Raw genomic sequence first — 5,000 nt, forward strand, 5'->3', positions numbered from 1 at the left:
GGTACTGGATGTGGAACAGCACTGGGGTCGAAGCCACAAAAGCATCCGCCCTCATGGAGCCTCTCCTCGGCCTAAAAATCCAGATTTTAGCCTTGACGGCGCCCCCATGTGGAGAACCAGGGCCCGCGGGGGGGTCTGGCCAGGCTCACTTCAACCCAGGAACACCTCTCTGACTTGGGATAGGCGACCGGCAAAAGTCCCCCCACGCAGCTGCGGAAGCCTGGGTTCAGCCAAGGTGCAGACCTCCAGCCGAACAGGGACTCATAGCCAAAACGCATACCCAGGCCTACGGAGGTGAAAACCAGCTTAAATGAGTCGAAATGTGTCGGGGCTGAGAGGTACCTCTCTCTCATATATTCTGCCGGTGGTGTGCAAAACTGGGTCTTTGCATGGAGTGTCACCCTATACCCACTTTAGGGACGCATGCAAAAAAGTGCCCGATCGCCTGGAACTGTCAGGCGGATTCGGCTCCCTGGAATTTCCTCATTCTGGTTCTTTTTCACTTTTTGTCTCTTTTGCGACATCTAGTGGGCAGGCTGCATTACTGCAACCGGGGACACCTCAAAACGCTTGGAACTGGGGAGCGGGCTCAATTTACAAACGTTTTGCGGGTCCTGGAAGTCAAAATTGTGACTTCTGAAAACGACTAAGTATCAAGGACTCATCGCGCGAATCGCTCTGGAACTGAAATCGGATGCGCGCACTGACATGCTCCCCTCTCTGGAAGTCTGACACAAGTTGAAAAATTTTCTAAGTCCCCAAAAATTTTTTTTTTCAACTTTTTTTCAATTTTCCCCCGTGGGATATATATTTTACCCACACTTTTGGAGCCCTCCTGGGATGCCCTCTAACATACTAGAACCTCATTTTGTGGAAGTTTTCACAAAATTGTGAAATTTTCCAAAAAGTCAGAAATTTTGCAAAAACGACTAAGTATCAAGGACTCATCGCGCGAATCGCTCTGGAACTGAAATCGGATGCGCGCACTGACATGCTCCCCTCTCTGGAAGTCTGACACATGTGTGAAAATTTTCTAAGTCCCCAAAAATTTTTTTTTTCAACTTTTTTTCAATTTTCCCCCTGTGGGATATATATTTTACCCACACTTTTGGAGCCCTCCTGGGATGCCCTCTAACATACTAGAACCTCATTTTGTGGAAGTTTTCACAAAATTGTGAAATTTTCCAAAAAGTCAGAAATTTTGCAAAAACGACTAAGTATCAAGGACTCATCGCGCGAATCGCTCTGGAACTGAAATCGGATGCGCGCACTGACATGCTCCCCTCTCTGGAAGTCTGACACATGTGTGAAAATTTTCTAAGTCCCCAAAAATTTTTTTTTTCAACTTTTTTTCAATTTTCCCCCTGTGGGATATATATTTTACCCACACTTTTGGAGCCCTCCTGGGATGCCCTCTAACATACTAGAACCTCATTTTGTGGAAGTTTTCACAAAATTGTGAAATTTTCCAAAAAGTCAGAAATTTTGCAAAAACGACTAAGTATCAAGGACTCATCGCGCGAATCGCTCTGGAACTGAAATCGGATGCGCGCACTGACATGCTCCCCTCTCTGGAAGTCTGACACATGTGTGAAAATTTTCTAAGTCCCCAAAAATTTTTTTTTTCAACTTTTTTTCAATTTTCCCCCTGTGGGATATATATTTTACCCACACTTTTGGAGCCCTCCTGGGATGCCCTCTAACATACTAGAACCTCATTTTGTGGAAGTTTTCACAAAATTGTGAAATTTTCAAAAAGTCAGAAATTTTGCCAAAAACGACTAAGTATCAAGGACTCATCGCGCGAATCGCTCTGGAACTGAAATCGGATGCGCGCACTGACACGCTCCCCTGTCTGGAAGTCTGACAAAAGTTGAAAAATTTTCTAAGTCCCCAAAAATTTTTTTTTTCAACTTTTTTTCAATTTTCCCCCTGTGGGATATATATTTTACCCACACTTTTGGAGCCCTCCTGGGATGCCCTCTAACATACTAGAACCTCATTTTGTGGAAGTTTTCACAAAATTGTGAAATTTTCCAAAAAGTCAGAAATTTTGCAAAAACGACTAAGTATCAAGGACTCATCGCGCGAATCGCTCTGGAACTGAAATCGGATGCGCGCACTGACATGCTCCCCTCTCTGGAAGTCTGACACAAGTTGAAAAATTTTCTAAGTCCCCAAAAATTTTTTTTTTCAACTTTTTTTCAATTTTCCCCCTGTGGGATATATATTTTACCCACACTTTTGGAGCCCTCCTGGGATGCCCTCTAACATACTAGAACCTCATTTTGTGGAAGTTTTCACAAAATTGTGAAATTTTCAAAAAGTCAGAAATTTTGCCAAAAACGACTAAGTATCAAGGACTCATCGCGCGAATCGCTCTGGAACTGAAATCGGATGCGCGCACTGACACGCTCCCCTGTCTGGAAGTCTGACAAAAGTTGAAAAATTTTCTAAGTCCCCAAAAATTTTTTTTTTCAACTTTTTTTCAATTTTCCCCCTGTGGGATATATATTTTACCCACACTTTTGGAGCCCTCCTGGGATGCCCTCTAACATACTAGAACCTCATTTTGTGGAAGTTTTCACAAAATTGTGAAATTTTCCAAAAAGTCAGAAATTTTGCAAAAACGACTAAGTATCAAGGACTCATCGCGCGAATCGCTCTGGAACTGAAATCGGATGCGCGCACTGACATGCTCCCCTGTCTGGAAGTCTGACAAAAGTTGAAAAATTTTCTAAGTCCCCAAAAATTTTTTTTTTCAACTTTTTTTCAATTTTCCCCCTGTGGGATATATATTTTACCCACACTTTTGGAGCCCTCCTGGGATGCCCTCTAACATACTAGAACCTCATTTTGTGGAAGTTTTCACAAAATTGTGAAATTTTCCAAAAAGTCAGAAATTTTGCAAAAACGACTAAGTATCAAGGACTCATCGCGCGAATCGCTCTGGAACTGAAATCGGATGCGCGCACTGACATGCTCCCCTCTCTGGAAGTCTGACACATGTGTGAAAATTTTCTAAGTCCCCAAAAATTTTTTTTTTCAACTTTTTTTCAATTTTCCCCCTGTGGGATATATATTTTACCCACACTTTTGGAGCCCTCCTGGGATGCCCTCTAACATACTAGAACCTCATTTTGTGGAAGTTTTCACAAAATTGTGAAATTTTCAAAAAGTCAGAAATTTTGCCAAAAACGACTAAGTATCAAGGACTCATCGCGCGAATCGCTCTGGAACTGAAATCGGATGCGCGCACTGACACGCTCCCCTGTCTGGAAGTCTGACAAAAGTTGAAAAATTTTCTAAGTCCCCAAAAATTTTTTTTTTCAACTTTTTTTCAATTTTCCCCCTGTGGGATATATATTTTACCCACACTTTTGGAGCCCTCCTGGGATGCCCTCTAACATACTAGAACCTCATTTTGTGGAAGTTTTCACAAAATTGTGAAATTTTCCAAAAAGTCAGAAATTTTGCAAAAACGACTAAGTATCAAGGACTCATCGCGCGAATCGCTCTGGAACTGAAATCGGATGCGCGCACTGACATGCTCCCCTGTCTGGAAGTCTGACAAAAGTTGAAAAATTTTCTAAGTCCCCAAAAATTTTTTTTTTCAACTTTTTTTCAATTTTCCCCCTGTGGGATATATATTTTACCCACACTTTTGGAGCCCTCCTGGGATGCCCTCTAACATACTAGAACCTCATTTTGTGGAAGTTTTCACAAAATTGTGAAATTTTCCAAAAAGTCAGAAATTTTGCAAAAACGACTAAGTATCAAGGACTCATCGCGCGAATCGCTCTGGAACTGAAATCGGATGCGCGCACTGACATGCTCCCCTCTCTGGAAGTCTGACACATGTGTGAAAATTTTCTAAGTCCCCAAAAATTTTTTTTTTCAACTTTTTTTCAATTTTCCCCCTGTGGGATATATATTTTACCCACACTTTTGGAGCCCTCCTGGGATGCCCTCTAACATACTAGAACCTCATTTTGTGGAAGTTTTCACAAAATTGTGAAATTTTCAAAAAGTCAGAAATTTTGCCAAAAACGACTAAGTATCAAGGACTCATCGCGCGAATCGCTCTGGAACTGAAATCGGATGCGCGCACTGACACGCTCCCCTGTCTGGAAGTCTGACAAAAGTTGAAAAATTTTCTAAGTCCCCAAAAATTTTTTTTTTCAACTTTTTTTCAATTTTCCCCCTGTGGGATATATATTTTACCCACACTTTTGGAGCCCTCCTGGGATGCCCTCTAACATACTAGAACCTCATTTTGTGGAAGTTTTCACAAAATTGTGAAATTTTCCAAAAAGTCAGAAATTTTGCAAAAACGACTAAGTATCAAGGACTCATCGCGCGAATCGCTCTGGAACTGAAATCGGATGCGCGCACTGACATGCTCCCCTGTCTGGAAGTCTGACAAAAGTTGAAAAATTTTCTAAGTCCCCAAAAATTTTTTTTTTCAACTTTTTTTCAATTTTCCCCCTGTGGGATATATATTTTACCCACACTTTTGGAGCCCTCCTGGGATGCCCTCTAACATACTAGAACCTCATTTTGTGGAAGTTTTCACAAAATTGTGAAATTTTCCAAAAAGTCAGAAATTTTGCAAAAACGACTAAGTATCAAGGACTCATCGCGCGAATCGCTCTGGAACTGAAATCGGATGCGCGCACTGACATGCTCCCCTCTCTGGAAGTCTGACACATGTGTGAAAATTTTCTAAGTCCCCAAAAATTTTTTTTTTCAACTTTTTTTCAATTTTCCCCCTGTGGGATATATATTTTACCCACACTTTTGGAGCCCTCCTGGGATGCCCTCTAACATACTAGAACCTCATTTTGTGGAAGTTTTCACAAAATTGTGAAATTTTCAAAAAGTCAGAAATTTTGCCAAAAACGACTAAGTATCAAGGACTCATCGCGCGAATCGCTCTGGAACTGAAATCGGATGCGCGCACTGACACGCTCCCCTGTCTGGAAGTCTGACAAAAGTTG

The sequence above is a fragment of the Phyllobates terribilis genome, unplaced genomic scaffold (assembly GCF_046119375.1).
Source record: "Phyllobates terribilis strain yellow unplaced genomic scaffold, ASM4611937v1 Scaffold_1899__1_contigs__length_193632, whole genome shotgun sequence".
NCBI classification, from domain to species: Eukaryota; Metazoa; Chordata; class Amphibia; order Anura; family Dendrobatidae; genus Phyllobates; species Phyllobates terribilis.